Source organism: Arachis stenosperma, chromosome 3, assembly GCF_014773155.1.
Source record: "Arachis stenosperma cultivar V10309 chromosome 3, arast.V10309.gnm1.PFL2, whole genome shotgun sequence".
In the NCBI taxonomy this organism is placed as follows: Eukaryota; Viridiplantae; Streptophyta; class Magnoliopsida; order Fabales; family Fabaceae; genus Arachis; species Arachis stenosperma.
The window spans coordinates 100,489,919-100,505,758 of NC_080379.1; positions in this window are offsets into that span (position 1 = coordinate 100,489,919).

Genomic DNA, 15,840 nt, shown 5'->3' on the forward strand with positions numbered 1-15,840 from the left:
CCCTAAAAAGTTTCCTACCAAGACGCCCGACTACGGCAGGTTGGCAAGGTGAAACACCAAAATCACCGCCCGATCACGACAAAGTCGGCAAGATGAAAACCAAACTCATCATCCGATTACAAAGCGACAAGTCGGCAAGGTGAAAACCAACTTCACCGCCCGACCACGATGAAAACCGAATTCATCATTTGATTTCGAGAAAGTGAAAACAAAATTCACTGCTATACCAAGACGCATTAATCTGAAATGCAAATTTCACTGCCGGATCACGACAAGGTCGGCTGGGTGAAAACCAAATTCACCGCCCGATCATGATAAAAGTCGGCAAAGATGAAACCAGAATTCATCACCCGATTTCGACAAGGTCGGCAAAAAAGTGAAAGCAGAGTTCATCGCCCGATTATAAAGCAACAGATCGGCTGAAAGTGAAAAACAATTTCACTGCACGATCACGATAAAGACAACCGTCCGATAAAGGTGAAAACGTGATTCACCCAAAGGACGATCTAGAGATGACAACCACTTTCTACAAATCGGCAAAGATGAACACAGAATAATGTAAGAAGTTATCGAAAGTGATCTAAAAAAGAACCTGACGAGGTCTTACGGATCGCTAAAATAATAACTTAAGGACTGGTCGAACGTTAAAAAGTCAAACCAAGTCAACCCAAGTTATAAGTAAACCCTGGAAAGAGGTTTGGCCAACCCTATTAAAGAGGATTACTTTAACTTAGAAGGGCCTGACATAACAAAGTCAGCCCAAAACAAAAAGTTATACAAGTACTCCCTGAAAGAGATCTGACAAAGATCCAAGAAAGAGGACTACAAAAAACAACTTAAAGGAGACTGACATAACCAAGTCGAACTCCTACCACTAAAAAGTTATACAAGTAGTCCCTGAAAGAGATCTGACAAAGATCCAAGAAAGAAGACTACAAAAAAATAACTTAAAGGAGACCGACATAACCAAGTCGGACTCCTACCACTAAAAAGTTATACAAGTAGTCCCTGAAAGAGATCTGACAAAGATCCAAGAAAGAGGACTACAAAAAATATCTTAAAGGAGACCGACATAACCAAGTCGGACTCCTACCACTAAAAAGTTATCAAAGTAAATCCCTGAAAGAGATCTGAACAAGGTCCAAGAAAGAGGATTACAGAAATAACTCAGGAAAGCCCCGACACGACGAAAGTCAGCCCACAAAAGTTATAAAAGTAATCCCTGAAAGAGACCTGAACAAGGTTCAAGAAAGAGGATTACAGAAATAACTTGGAAAGCTACAACTTGGGCCGACAAGAAGAAGTTGGACCAACAAAAGTTACAGCTTGGACTGACAAGGAGAAGTCGGACCAACAAAAGCTATAGCTTGGACCGACAAGAAGAAGTCGGACCAACAAAAGCTACAGCTTGGACCGACAAGAGAAAGTCGGACCAACAAAAGCTAAAAGAAGGGTTGACAGAAGAAGTCAGACCAACGAAAGCTACAGCTTGGACCGACAAGAAGAAATCGGACCAACGAAAGCTATAGTTTGGACCGACAAAGTTGGACCAACGAAAGCTACAGCTTGGACCGACAAGAAGAAGTCGGACCAACGAAAGCTACAGCACGGATCGACAAAAAGAAGTCGGACCAACGAAAAACGTGCGCTAAAACGGACATAGCTTCGCCCAAAAAGCCACGGCTCCACGACAAGGCTATCAAAATTGTTCAGAATGACTAAAAAGTGTTCTACAAAAACACTAAAAGGTCGTCGGACAAATTAGCCCCAAGGACCAACTCGAACAAGCAGAAAGTGGACAAAATCAGAAGTGATCAAAAGAGGTCAGACAACAAAGTACCGACACTCTACAAAGATCCACAAAAACGGACAAAGACATCTTGCAAACGGCCAGAGGAAGGCCAAGAATGTTTTGCTAAAAGGTACGAAGTCTTGAAAAAAGACACTAATTAAAAAGCGAAAAGCACAGCCTCAAAGACAGAGCTAAAAAGTCATCCAAACAAACTATAAAAAGGTTCCCCATCGGAACACTACCTAAAAAGTTGTTGGATTATGACTAAAAAGCCCGAACAGCGAAGACAAACAAGTCAGAAGAAGGCTGAAAAGTCCCCTCAACAAAGTAAAAGGGGCAATATCAGACTCGCACAAAGAGAAACTACTCAAAGATCGACCAAAGTCAGGATGCTTGAGCACGACTTCCCCGAAGAGATCGAAACTCTAAAAGCACGGTCTCACGGAAAAGTCTGAACTCAAGCAGGGGCAAAGTCATACAGGTCGACGTCAGCTAAAGATGAGGTGCAAGTATGATCTCAAAAAAGAACAAGCCATAAAAGGTTCAAAAACAACCTAAGGCTCAAATGTGCTCAGCCAAAAGGGATACAACTCCACTCAAAGAAGGCACAATCTCAAACAGGGCTACGAACGTCATCCGAGACTAAAAAAGGTTCTACATAAAGAACACTAAAAAAGTCATTGGACAAATCACTAAAAGTCCGGATATCAAGCCGCAAGGACAACTTCGCCAAAGCAGAGGGTTGTCAACACAAACTTAATGCAAGGCGTGATCCAGAAGGCAAGGGTAGAAAACCCACGCTACCACTCAAAAGAGGTTGGACTGTGAAGTACCAAACCTCTAGAAAATCTACAAAGATTGCAAAGCAATGAAGAAACAAGCCAGACAGATGCTTGAGCACGACTTCCAAAGAGATCGAAGCTCTGAAAAGCATGATCTCATGGAAAGATTGAACTCAAGCAGGGGCACTGTTCATACCCTGGGTCAAGCTGTCCGACCCGGGATGTTTAGCGACAAGCCGACCGACCTCTTCAGGTCAGACTATCCGACATCTTCTCAAAGAACTCGGCCAAATGCCCGACCTCTTCTCAAAGAGCTCGGCCAACTCGCCAAAGGAGCCCAAAGCAGGCCCAAAACGAAGGAACACAGCCCAATCTAAAGGCAGCCAAAGCCCAGAAAGATAAAAGGCGGTTCCCTTGAAGATAAGATGACCTCACTTAAAGATAAGATAAAGATAAGATAAAGATAACTAACTTATCTTATCCACAGGAGGCCACATCTCACCATTATAAATACACTGGAGCACCCAGGTATAACTCATACTCTGATTCTACTTAAAACCTGTTTAATACCCATGCTAACTTAAGCATCGGAGTCTCTTGCAGGTACCCCCCACCCTCCGAGGACGAAGGATCAGCACCATCACCAGGTCCAACAAGTCGGACACACCAGCTCTAGCCGCTATACACCTGCCGGACACGTCGGCTCCGACCAACACAGAAGATCTCGTCCGAGATCGACCTACAGTTTCAGGTAACCCTCGGAACAGTAGCCTAGAGCCTGAAACTTCCTACTGTGAGGGATGATCTTTCTGCAATCCACGGTGGATGGCTTTTCATCAGCAATTTCCTAAGGCACCTCAGCTCGGCGACCCGACTAAGTAATCAGGAATGGAAACGGGAGGGTGCCTCTAACATGGACCCTGGCCATGTAATACCGGATGAAGTGGGGCAGATATAGGTCCTTACCCTCCATCACACACCAGATGAGGGTAATTATAGCAGTTGGCACCTCTGACTTAAGAGTGCTCGGCATTACGTAGTTACTCAGAATCTGCTGCCAAAGTCGAGCCTTATCATTCAGATACATCAGCCTGATTCCCTTAGGTACCATTGTTCTCTTTCCCATGACCCATGGGACAGTAGGATCAAGAGCTATAGTCCGTTTTACTGCATCCAGTTAAATCTCATGAATCTCATATCCTCTTCAACCCTTTGGTAACCGTCTGGCTGATCTAATTTAGGTGGGAGCTAGAGGATGTCTTCTATGGCTTCCTCAGTAACCAGAATTTGTTTGCCTCTGAGCTGTACTGCATCCAGGGATGTTTTAAAGTAGTTACAGTAGAATTTTCTGACCCAGGATGAGTTGATCTCAGTCAAGTTTCTCTCCAGGAAGAACCAACCTCTCTGTTTAATTTGCTTGAGTTCTTCTGGAATTTTGAGTGTCCTTTCCAGGTATTGGTTCCTGGATGTGGCAAAAATTGGGTACTTCAGCTCACAATATTTATTTGCAAAATTTACCGGGTTAGCCGCAGGTACCAACTGATCAGCCTTTTCCTGCGGGGTAAAGTTATTCTCCCGCCAAGAATCATTATGCAAAATGTCAAGGATGGTCATAGAGGATTCACCTCTTTTCCTTTTGCCAGTGGTTGCTTTGCCTTTTCCTTTGCTTTGAGGGTCAGACATCCTAAAAAGCAGAAATTCCAGGATATAATTGAAGAACAAAAGTAGGAAAACATGTAGGCAAATAGAATAATAGCAATATAAGCACAGAGTTGCATAAGAGCAAGAGAAGCATGAAATGAGTAAAATATATGTGCATATTGGATTGTATTCGAGTGAAAAAGTCTAAAAAAAAGTACAATCCAAAATATATGATAAGCGGAATTCAAGTTAATTAGGAAAAACAATGATCATGCCCTGAGTTAGAAAGTTAAAGTAGTCAGGTAAAAAGAGAAGTCAGAAAGTTGAAATGGTTAATAGGTGAAAAGGAAGCTAGAAAGTGAAAGCAGTGAGTTAGTAAAAATAAAGTTAAAATAAGTGGCATGATAATGGATTTCCTAGGTAAAAAGAGATTCACAAATTTAAAGAATAATCAACTCATATTCAAGCAAAGATTTCAGTTTATTGACGATAATCCAGATAGAGAAAAAAGTTGTAAATTAAAATAAAATCATTAATAATGCAGTCTATTAACCAGGGAACCAGAAAGAAATAAGAATGTTAGCCCATGCATTCATGAATTGGTTTGGTCATAGCTAAGTAGTGCAAAATGTAAATCGCCAAAACTAATACATGAATGTGGTAAAAATGAAACAAGTTGCAGAAAATTGGGCAGCATTCCGGCTAAAATTGGATGTTCTCGGGAAATAAACAGCAGAAAAAATCAGTTCATATGGGATTAAAAAGTGCTACAAATAGTCACAAACAGTAGGAACATTAAAGAACAGTGTAACAGCAGCATGAAACATGAAAGAACAGCATATGAACAGCATCATCATTACAGAAAATTCAGAATTGCGAAATAGATAAAACAGGTAACAAGAACAGCGCAATTATCAGGCCTAAATCTATTAACCACATCCTAGCTACCTAACCACCTAGAGTCTACTATAATCATGAATTTCTAACTATCCTAATTTGGACAGAATCTGAAAAATATGCAACTAACTACTAATGAAAGAGAAATCGGTGTTTGGTAGAACCTGGTATGTGTATGAACAGAGGTATGGATCAGAGAGATGGTGGGAGTGTGGTGGTGGTGGCAGTGACATGGCGGCACAGGTAGCTAGCATGGCGGCAGTCCGTGGAGGCAGGGGCGGTTCGGTGGTTGGGTTAGGGTCAAGGGAGGTATGGAGGGAAAAAGAAGGGGGTGACGGGTTGGGGGTGGTGGATTGTGGGTGACCGGTGGTGATGGGAGGCGGTTCGGGTAGTGGTGGCGATATGGCGGAGGGGGTGGAAGAGAAGGAAAGGGGGTAAGGGGATTGGAAGGTGTTGTTGGGAGTAATTGGATTGGAATTGGGGTGGATAAGGGACATACGGGGGTGAATAGTAAAAAGGGGCCTGTGAGTATGGTGGTCCAAAGCTATGTTGAGGAGATGGTTTATAAGCATAAGGTGGGGCTTGTTGGTAACTACAAGGGGGTCCACCATATCTATTGTCTTGGCATGCATTGTAGAATGGTCTTCGTCCATGGTGTCGTGGAAGGTGTTGTTGCCTAAAGGGTTGATCAGATCCTCGCGGCTCCGTCCATCTTTGATTGCCTTGACCTTGATGCATGTTCCTGTTATAGCTTCCATTCCTTTCAACAAAATTAGAACCAAACTCAAAGCGAGAGGGGTGAGAACTCATAGTAGCTAATAGAAATAAAAAGGGAAAACAAAAACAAATAAACAAGTAAAAGAAAAATATTTACAATAACCAATAATAATGCACACGTTTGCAATTCCCCGGTAACGGCGCCATTTTGACGATCGGATTTCTATCGGTAAAGAAATTCACAAATAAGTTCGCGTTGTAAGTATAGTTTCTAAACCAACAGATAATCCTTTCGTACAAAAATTTGGTTGTCACAAGTAACAAAACCCAAAATGATTATAAACCGAAGTATTCAAATCTCGGGTCGTCTTCTCAAGGAATTGCAGGGAAGTCTAATTTATTATTGGTTATGTAAAAAAATATTTTTGGGTTTTTGAAATAAGGAGCAAGTAGTTTGAATGACACGAAAAATAAATTAATAATAATAAAATCTCTTGGCAAGGTATAAGAACTGGAAATCCTATCCTAGTTATCCTTATTAGGCATGATGAGAATTGTTTATTACTCCCACTTATTTATCCTCTAACTATGAAGGTAAGTCAAGTGGATAAATCAATATGAATCTCAAGTCCCGGTCAACTCATGTGGAGAGAGTAGCTTTAGAGGTATCCAAATTAATTAACAACTCCCAATTTCAATCACTGCTTTATTTCGACGACTCAAGCGTTACCAATTACTCAACCAAAGCCAAGAATATAGAAAGCTAACTAAAAATCATATAACTGAAATACCTCAATTTGTATTAAAGAGAAAATCATTCTAAGCATAAAGAGTTCATAAACCAAATTGAGAAAATAAGTAAAAGGAACATTGTACCTGTGATTTGAAAAGAAGAAATAATCCCAATAAGATAAATCCTAATCCTAAGAGAGAGGAGAGAGCCTCTCTCCCTAAACTACATCTAATCCTAAAATTGTGTATTACTCATTAATTATTCGCTCTCCTTTGAATGAGTGGATTCTCCCACCTTATAGTCTCAAATCTGTGTTTTTTGGGCTTGGATTTGGACCGAAAAGGGTCCAGAAATTGCTGGGGGCGACTTCTGTAAATTCTGCAGATCGCGCACGTCACGCGTCCGCGTAGGTCACGCAGTCACGTCATCTGAAGTTTTGCTTTTACACGCGGCTGCGTCAGTCACGCGTCCGCGTCAGTTGTGTTTCGCGCGAGTCACGCATTCGCGTCATGCACGCGTTCGCGCAGATTTCAGTTTACATAAAGCATGCGTTCGCGTCGTCCACACGTTCGCGTCGTCCATGCCTTCGCATCGCTGCTAGTTTCTTCAAAAACTCCATTTTGTGCTTTCTTTCATTTTTGTATGTTTCCTTTCCGTCCTTTAAGCCATTCCTGCCCTATAAAGCCTGAAAGTACTCAACACACAGATCATGGCATCGAATGGTAATAAAGGATAATTAAATTTAATATTTCTAAAGCATAGGAAACATGTTTTCACATATGTCATATCATAAGGAAGGAATTGTAAAACCATGCAAATTCATATGAATAAGTGGGTGAAGAATTGATAAAATCATTCAATTAAGCACAAGATAAATCATAAAATAATGGTTTATCAGCGTGCACGTGCCTGACACATACGAGTGGATTGGAGTTTTCACGAAGACGCGTGCGCATGCTGTACGCGTATGCGGGATACGCCAAGATGACCAGCGACGCGTACGCATGACTGACGCGTACGCATGACATGCGCGATCTGCATAATTAACAGAAATTACTGGGGGCAATTTTGGCCCAAGTTTTGACCCAGTTTTCGGCTCAGAAACACAGACTAGAGCCAGGGAACAACAGAGACTCAGGGACATTCTCATTCTGCATAATTTTAGTTAAGTTTTGGAATCTAGAGAGAGAGATTACTACTTCTTCCTCTAGGTTTTGTTGACATGCATAGTTTTAGAGTTTTATTGCTTTGCCTTGGATATTGAGAAGATTGATGACCTCCGTTGGAGCTTTCTCATTCTAGTTTGTTTCTCTATTCTTTACTCTTTTATTGCCCATTGGCTCTATTTAGATAAGTATGTTCATCATTTTGGGATTTATTAATGCAAAGAACCATTTTTACTTTTAATTGGTTTTTAGTTATTAATTATCATGTCTTTCTTTTATTCCTCTCTTAATTCTGTGAAGGTTATATTCATGTCAATCGATTAGTTAATTTGGAAGTTATTGGATAATTCTCTATTTACTAACGCTAATTCTTCCCAAGGGAGAGGATTAGGATTTGCAAATAAGAATTAGCTCAATCACTCGACTTTCCTTTATTTAGTAAGGGTTAACTAAGTGAAAATAACAACCTCTTGAAGCTACACTTGAGAAATTCCAATAAGAATAGAACTTCCAATTAATCTACCCCCGGTTAAGACTTTTTATTTAATTATATAAATCCTCAACCACTTATCTCTCTGTTCTTCAACTCTTAAAAATCCTTGGAAAACCTCTGATCAATAAAATAGCACTCTTCTTGCAACTCGTTGTGAGACGGCCTGGGATTCATACTCCCAGTATTCTATTTCTAAAATTTTGTGACAACTCTTTTAAATTGGCACGTGGTATCTACATTGTTTAAGAGCTATACTTGCAACACATTTTTCTCTATAAACTTTTAATCGGTGATTTTCCACGACATCAGTGTTCATTGATGATATCCTGATATATTCTAAGAATGCGGAGGAACACGCAGAGCACTTGTGAATAATTTTTTAGCATAAACCCTAAACCCTAAACCCTAAGGTTGAAGCATTGACATAATGGGGATGGCCTACATCGGTGACGAAAGTGAGAAGTTAAATGGGGTTAGCTGGTTACTATAAAAGGTTTATTAAGGGCTTTTCGCAGATTGCATTGCCTATGACCAAGCAAACTTGCAAGGATACACTTTTTGTGTGGAAGTCCGAGTGTGAGGAGAGTCTTCAAACTCTGAAGGAGAGATTAACTATAGCGCCAGTACTTGTGTTGCCTGAACCCCATGAGCCGTTTAAGGTTTATTGTGACGCTTCGTTGAAAGGTTTAGGATGTGTTCTAATGCAACATCAGAATTTAGTGGCCTATGCTTCACGACAGTTGAGGCCGCATGAAGTGAATTATATGACTCACGACATGGATCTTGCTGCGTTTGTGTTTGCGTTAAAGGTGTGGAGACACTACCTTTTTGGAGTAAAATTATGAGTTTTCTTCGATCATAAGAGCCTGAAGTACCTCTTTAATCAGAAGGAGCTTAACATGCATCAAAGGAGGTGGATGGAATTGCTGAAAGATTGTGACTTCGAGCTGAATTATTGATGAATCCACATTTCATGGTATTTATTTGCTTTAATTGGGTGGATTTTATTGACTTCTCTTGCATTTATTCATTAAAATAGCATAGTTTTGTGATTTTCTTCTAATTGTTCTTAGTGATGAAAACTGTTCATACCCTGACCGGGCCCCTCCAACTCGGCAAGTTCGTAAAAGGTCCGACCTCGCCCTAAGGCTCATGCCTAAAGGTCGGACCTCGGACAATAAAAGCAAAAGGAAGGCCCATCAAAAGGAACACAGCCCAAACCTAAAGGCCGAAAAGGCCTGGAAAAGGCGGTTCCGCAAAGATAGAGATAAACTCCCAAAGATAAGATAAGATAAGAATATCCTATCCAGGGAAGATCACTGCCAACTACTATAAATACACTGGAGCACCCAGGTATGGCATTCATTCCACATTCTACACATATCTGCTTGGACCCATGCTAACTTAAGCATCAGAGTGTCATTGCAAGTACAACCACCAACCACTCTGCATATCAAGCTCGGGTCCCTGAACCCCCACCTCGGGCCTCTCCAGACGACCGAGCTACACGTTTCAGGTAACCCACGGAACATTGGCGCCGTTGCCGGGGAACCTGGAAGTCATCCCTCTATCATGGCGGACGACCCTCTCAACAAAGACCACGCTGCATCTGAACAAGAGGACGAAATTGACACCGGAGAACGACCGGACAGCCCTCTATCACCACGCACTCCAGGAGGAAACAAACAGAATCGCCCAAAGACATCACTCCCAAACAAAGATCCACAAAATTCCGAAAAAGAGAAGAACTCGGAGATTCTAGAAACAGTCCGGGCACAACAAGACCGACTGAAACAACTCGAAGAGGACATAAAGAAGCAGAAAGAAACTGAACAAGATCTGAGAAGGGAGACTCGAAAGCGCAGAGAATTAGAAGAAAAACTGCGGAAAATAGAGGCCAACCTGAAAGACCGAACAGAACGCGGCACCACCCCCGAAGGCAACCATGACCCCTTCACGCGAGAGATCATGAAGGAGAAGGTACCGCGAAACTTCAAACCACCCGATATGGATCTCTACGACGGCACCACCGATCCAAGTCACCACCTCAGCAACTTCAGAAGCAGAATGTACCTAGTCGACGCCTCCGACGCAATTCGGTGCAAAGCCTTCCCCACCACTCTCACCAAGTCAGCCATGAAGTGGTTCGACAATCTGCCACCAAGATCAATCACCAGCTTCGAAGACCTAACCAAAAAATTCCTAACAAGGTTCTCTATTCAAAAGGACAAGACAAAACATGCCCCCAGTCTACTCGGGATCAAGCAAGGCAACCAAGAAACTCTCCGAGAATACATGGAGCGATTCAACAAAGCCTGCCTGGACATACAACACTTGCCCACTGAAGCAGCCATCATGGGACTAGCAAACGGCCTAAAAGAGGGACCGTTTAGCCAATCCCTATCCAAACGATACCCGACCTCCCTATACGAGGTGCAGGAGCGGGCAGAAAAATATATCAACATGGAGGAAACCTCCCAGCTAAGAGACTCTTCTAGGAAGGAATCAACCTACCCACTCCGGGATCGAGATCGGGAACAGAAGAAGAAAGAAGAACCCAACTCGGACAAGCCACGAAAGTACCACAACTACACCCCCCTCCGAGTCTCCCTGGTAGACATCTACAGAGAAGTATGCCACACCGAAAAGATCCCACCGCCCCGACCGCTAAAACACAAGAGAGCGGGGAGAGATCGGTCCGAGTACTGTGAATATCACAAGCTCTACGGTCATTCTACTAACGACTGCTACGACCTAAAAAATGTTATAGAAAAGCTAGCCAGAGAAGGAAAACTCGACAGATACATAGCAGAGAAAGGAGAAGAGTCCAGGAAGAGAAGGCGGGGAGACAACGAAGATCGGGCCGAACAAACCCCGCGAACCCCTGAAAGACATGTTCACATGATAAATGGAGGTTTTGCAGGCGGAGGAACATCCAAATCCTCGCGAAAAAGACACCTCAAAGAAGTCTATCACGTCCAAGAAGATAGTCCCCTGCCCGAACTACCTACTATCTCATTTACCCGAGAAGATGCCCAAGGGATAATTCCCGGGCACGACGATCCAATGGTAGTCACCATTATCCTAGCAAACGCCAACTTACATCGAACCCTGATTGACCAGGGAAGCTCAGCAGATATCCTGTTCAAAACGGCCTTCGACAAGCTCGGACTTGAAGAAAAAGAACTAAAGGCCTATCCCACCGACCTATTTGGGCTAGGGGATACCCCGATCCATCCCTTAGGATACATCTCACTACACACTACCTTTGGAAGAGGCGAGCAATCTAAAACATTAAGCATCGACTACATTATAGTCGACGTCACTTCAGCATACAATGCCCTCATTGGGCGACCAACCCTGAACAGACTGACAGCTATAGTCTCGACCCCACACCTCTGTATGAAGTTTCCTACCGCAAAAAGAATCGCTACCCTAAGAGGCGACCAAAAACTAGCGCGGCGATGCTACAACGAAAGCTTGAGCCTAAAAGGGAAAGAGGTCAACACAATAGAACTCGGACGAGTTCAAACCCGAGAAGATCTTTGGCCACAACCAGAGGGAGAAACCGAAAAAGTCCAGATTGGGAACACACATGAAAAAATAACAAACATAAGAGCAAACCTCGAAGCGGACCTAAAAGAGGAACTCATAACCCTCTTAAGAGAGAATTCCGACCCCTTCGCCTGGAAAGCCTCCGACATGCCAGGCATAAGCCCCGACCTGATGTGCCATAGGCTATCTGTATACCCGGGATCCCGACCTGTCCAACAAAGACGCCGGAAGCTCGGACCCGAGCGCATACAAGCAATAGAAGAACAAATACAAGCGCTGCTAGATGCAGGGTTCATTAGGGAAGTAAAATACCCCCTATGGCTCGCAAACGTGGTCCTGGTAAAAAAGCCCAACGGAAAATGGAGGATGTGCGTCGATTACACAGATCTCAACAAAGCCTGCCCCAAAGACCCATATCCACTACCAAACATCGACGCCTTAGTAGACGCAGCCTCAGGCTACAGATATCTCTCCTTCATGGACGCATACTCGGGATATAATCAAATCCCGATGTACGGACCCGACCAAGAAAAGACCTCGTTCATAACCCCAAGGGCAAACTACTGCTACGTAGTAATGCCCTTCGGGCTGAAGAACGCAGGGGCAACCTACCAGAGGCTAATGAACAAAGTGTTCTCACAACACATCGGACTACAGCTGGAGGTGTACGTCGACGACATGCTGGTAAAAACACAAGAAGACAGAAACTTGCTGACCGACCTCACCAGCGTCTTCGGCACCCTCAGAAAACACAACATGAGACTTAACCCGACAAAGTGCACCTTCGCCGCAGAAGCCGGAAAGTTCTTAGGCTTCATGCTGACTCAAAGGGGCATCGAAGCAAACCCGGACAAATGCCAAGCGATACTCAATATGAAGAGCCCGACGTGTGTCAAAGAAGTACAACAACTGAATGGAAGGCTCGCCGCCCTATCAAGATTCTTGGCAGGATCAGCAATAAAGTCACTACCTCTATACTCACTCCTAAAGAAAGGGAAACCCTTCTCGTGGACCCCGGAGTGCGAAAAAGCTTTTCAAGAATTCAAGGAATTCCTCGGGCAGCCACCAATCCTAACCCGACCTTTAAAAGGAGAAGAACTCGTACTATACCTCTCGGTTGGACATCGAGCAGTCGCTTCAGCATTAATACGAGAAAATGACCAAGGACAACACCCCATATACTTTGTAAGCAAGGCACTACAAGGGGCCGAATTAAACTATCAGAAGATAGAAAAATTCGCCTACGCCCTAGTGTTCACAGCTCGGAGGCTCCGTCCCTACTTTCAAGCCCACACCATCAGAGTCCGGACAAACCAACCCATGAGACACATCCTCCAAAAAACAGACCTGGCAGGACGAATACTGCAATGGGCGGTGGAACTATCCGAGTTCGACCTCCACTATGAAACCCGGACTGCCATAAAATCTCAGTATCTAGCCGACTTCATCGCAGAATACACTGAGACCCCTGGAACCCCACTCTCATGGAACCTGTATGTCGACGGGTCCTCAAACAAAGCTGGAAGCGGAGCCGGGGTTATACTCGAAAGCGACCAAGGAACGCGGATAGAACTATCCCTAAAATTCGAGTTCCAAGCTTCGAACAACCAAGCCGAATACGAGGCCCTACTAGCAGGTCTAAAGCTAGCTGAAGAGGTCGGAGCCCAGAAAATCACGATCTTCAGCGACTCCCAGGTCGTCACATCACAAGTAAATGGAAGCTACCAGGCCAAAGACCCCACCATGAAAAAATACCTGAACCAAACACAGGCACAACTACGCCACTTTTCAGAGATACAGATTCAGCACATACCTCGGGAACAAAACGCCCGGGCAGACGGCCTCTCAAAGCTCACCAGCACCAAGCCCGGAGGCAACAACAGAAGTCTCCTCCAGGAAACCTTACAATCCCCCTCCGTGCTAAGAGAGGAAGAAACGCTAAATATATCCAACCAACAGCAAGGATGGATGACCCCCATACTCAACTACCTAAAGTCGGGAACTCTTCCCGCCGAAAGAAAAGAAGCTAAAAGACTCACAAAAGACGCCCAGAATTATACACTAATTCACGACGTATTATACAGAAAAGGATTCTCAAACCCCCTCCTTAGGTGCGTCCCGACCTCAGAAACAAAGAACGTCCTCGAAGAAGTCCACGGAGGCATGTGTGGGAACCATCTCGGAGCTCGGGCATTATCCAAAAAAGTAGTCCGAGCCGGGTTCTACTGGCCGACCTTGCAGAAAGACACAACGGAATTTGTGAAAATATGCCCCCCTGCCAAAAACACGCCAATTTTCACAAAGCACCACCCGAAGACCTTATCAGCGTCACCGCACCATGGCCCTTCGCAAAATGGGGACTTGACCTACTCGGCCCGTTCCCCCAAGGACCGGGGCAAGTCAAATACCTCATAGTAGGGGTCGACTACTTCACAAAGTGGATCGAAGCTGAACCCTTAGCCACCATTACGGCTCAGAAAAGTCACAAATTCCTATACAAAAACATCGTCACAAGGTTCGGAGTCCCCTACTCCATCACCACAGACAATGGAACACAGTTCACAGACACGAGTTTTCGGAACTTGGTGGCCGAGCTAAAGATCAAACAGCAATTCACCTCAGTCGAGCACCCACAAGCCAATGGACAAGCAGAGGCCGCAAATAAAGTCATCTTGGCCGGGTTAAAACGGAGACTCCAGGAGGCCAAAGGGGCATGGGCCGAGGAGCTTCCCCAGGTACTATGGGCATATCGGACAACTCCACACTCTACAACGGGAGAATCGCCATTCCGACTAGCTTACGGAATGGAGGCAATGATTCCTATCGAAATAGATGAAGGGTCACCCAGAGTCATCTTCTACAACGAAGAAGGTAACCCGCAGGCACAAAAGGAAGAACTCGACATCCTCCCCGAGGTCCGAGAAAGAGCTCGGATCCGAGAAGAAGCCTTAAAACGGCGAACGGCCCTCAGATACAATCGGAAAGTAATAAAACGAAGCTTCTCCATTCACGACCTGATTCTAATCCGAAACGACATCGGAACACAAAAGTCGGGAGAAGGGAAGCTAGCTGCAAATTGGAAGGGACCCTACAAGGTAACGGAAGTCTTAGGAACAGGCTATTACAAAATATCCGACCTAGAAGGCAATGAGTTACCCAGGGCCTGGCACGCCTGTAATCTGAGACGATACTACAGCTAGAAAAACTTGACCCGAGGTGTACTCTTTTTCCCTACAAGGGTTTTTTAATGAGACACCCGGTTAAGTAAGACACCCGACCTAGTCAAGGGTAAACACTCTGTAAATATTCTTTCTTTTTAATACTAATCAAATTTTTCTATTTTCTTTTCTTCTTCCTCATGATGAAACAAATCCTAGAAAGTACCCCGCCAAGGCGCATTAATTTATGCTCGGCAAAACGCAAAAAATCATTTGCCAAAAGACCACACAAGGTCGGCAAAGATAAAGTGACGAGGTTCAAATTAATGTGAGAAGTTATAAAGCAACTCTGAAAAGGCTCATAAAGCCAAATAAAAAGAGATTACAAAAATAACTTAAAAGGCCGACCAACGACAAGGTCGGACCCAACAAAGGAGGTACTCGAACGCCCCCCCCCCCCCGAGGTCCGAGAAAAAGCCCGGATCCAAGAAAGAAGCCTTATAAAAAGGCGAAAGCAAAGATTTCGAAAACGCTTACTAAAAAGTTGCTATACAAAAAACAACTAAAAAGTACAAGCGAAAAAACGAAATCAAAGGAAAGGGTGAAACAAAGTTTCAAGGCGCTAGCTAAAAGGTTGTTATCCAAAAACAACTAAAAAGCATAAAAGCGGAGCAAAAAGTCACAACGCGAGCAAACACCGTATAGTAAGCTAAAAAAAAGTTACTACGAGTAGCTAATAGCAAAAAGGTGTCCAAAGCGTTTACAGAAACCATCCAAAAAACAAAAAGAGCCCACAGGCCGGGCAAAAAAAAAAAAAACCAAACATAAAAAGGATTACAGAGAATCAAGATCCTTTCCAGACTCCACATCGACAGAAGGCTGCGGAGGAAACATAGAAATCGGGAC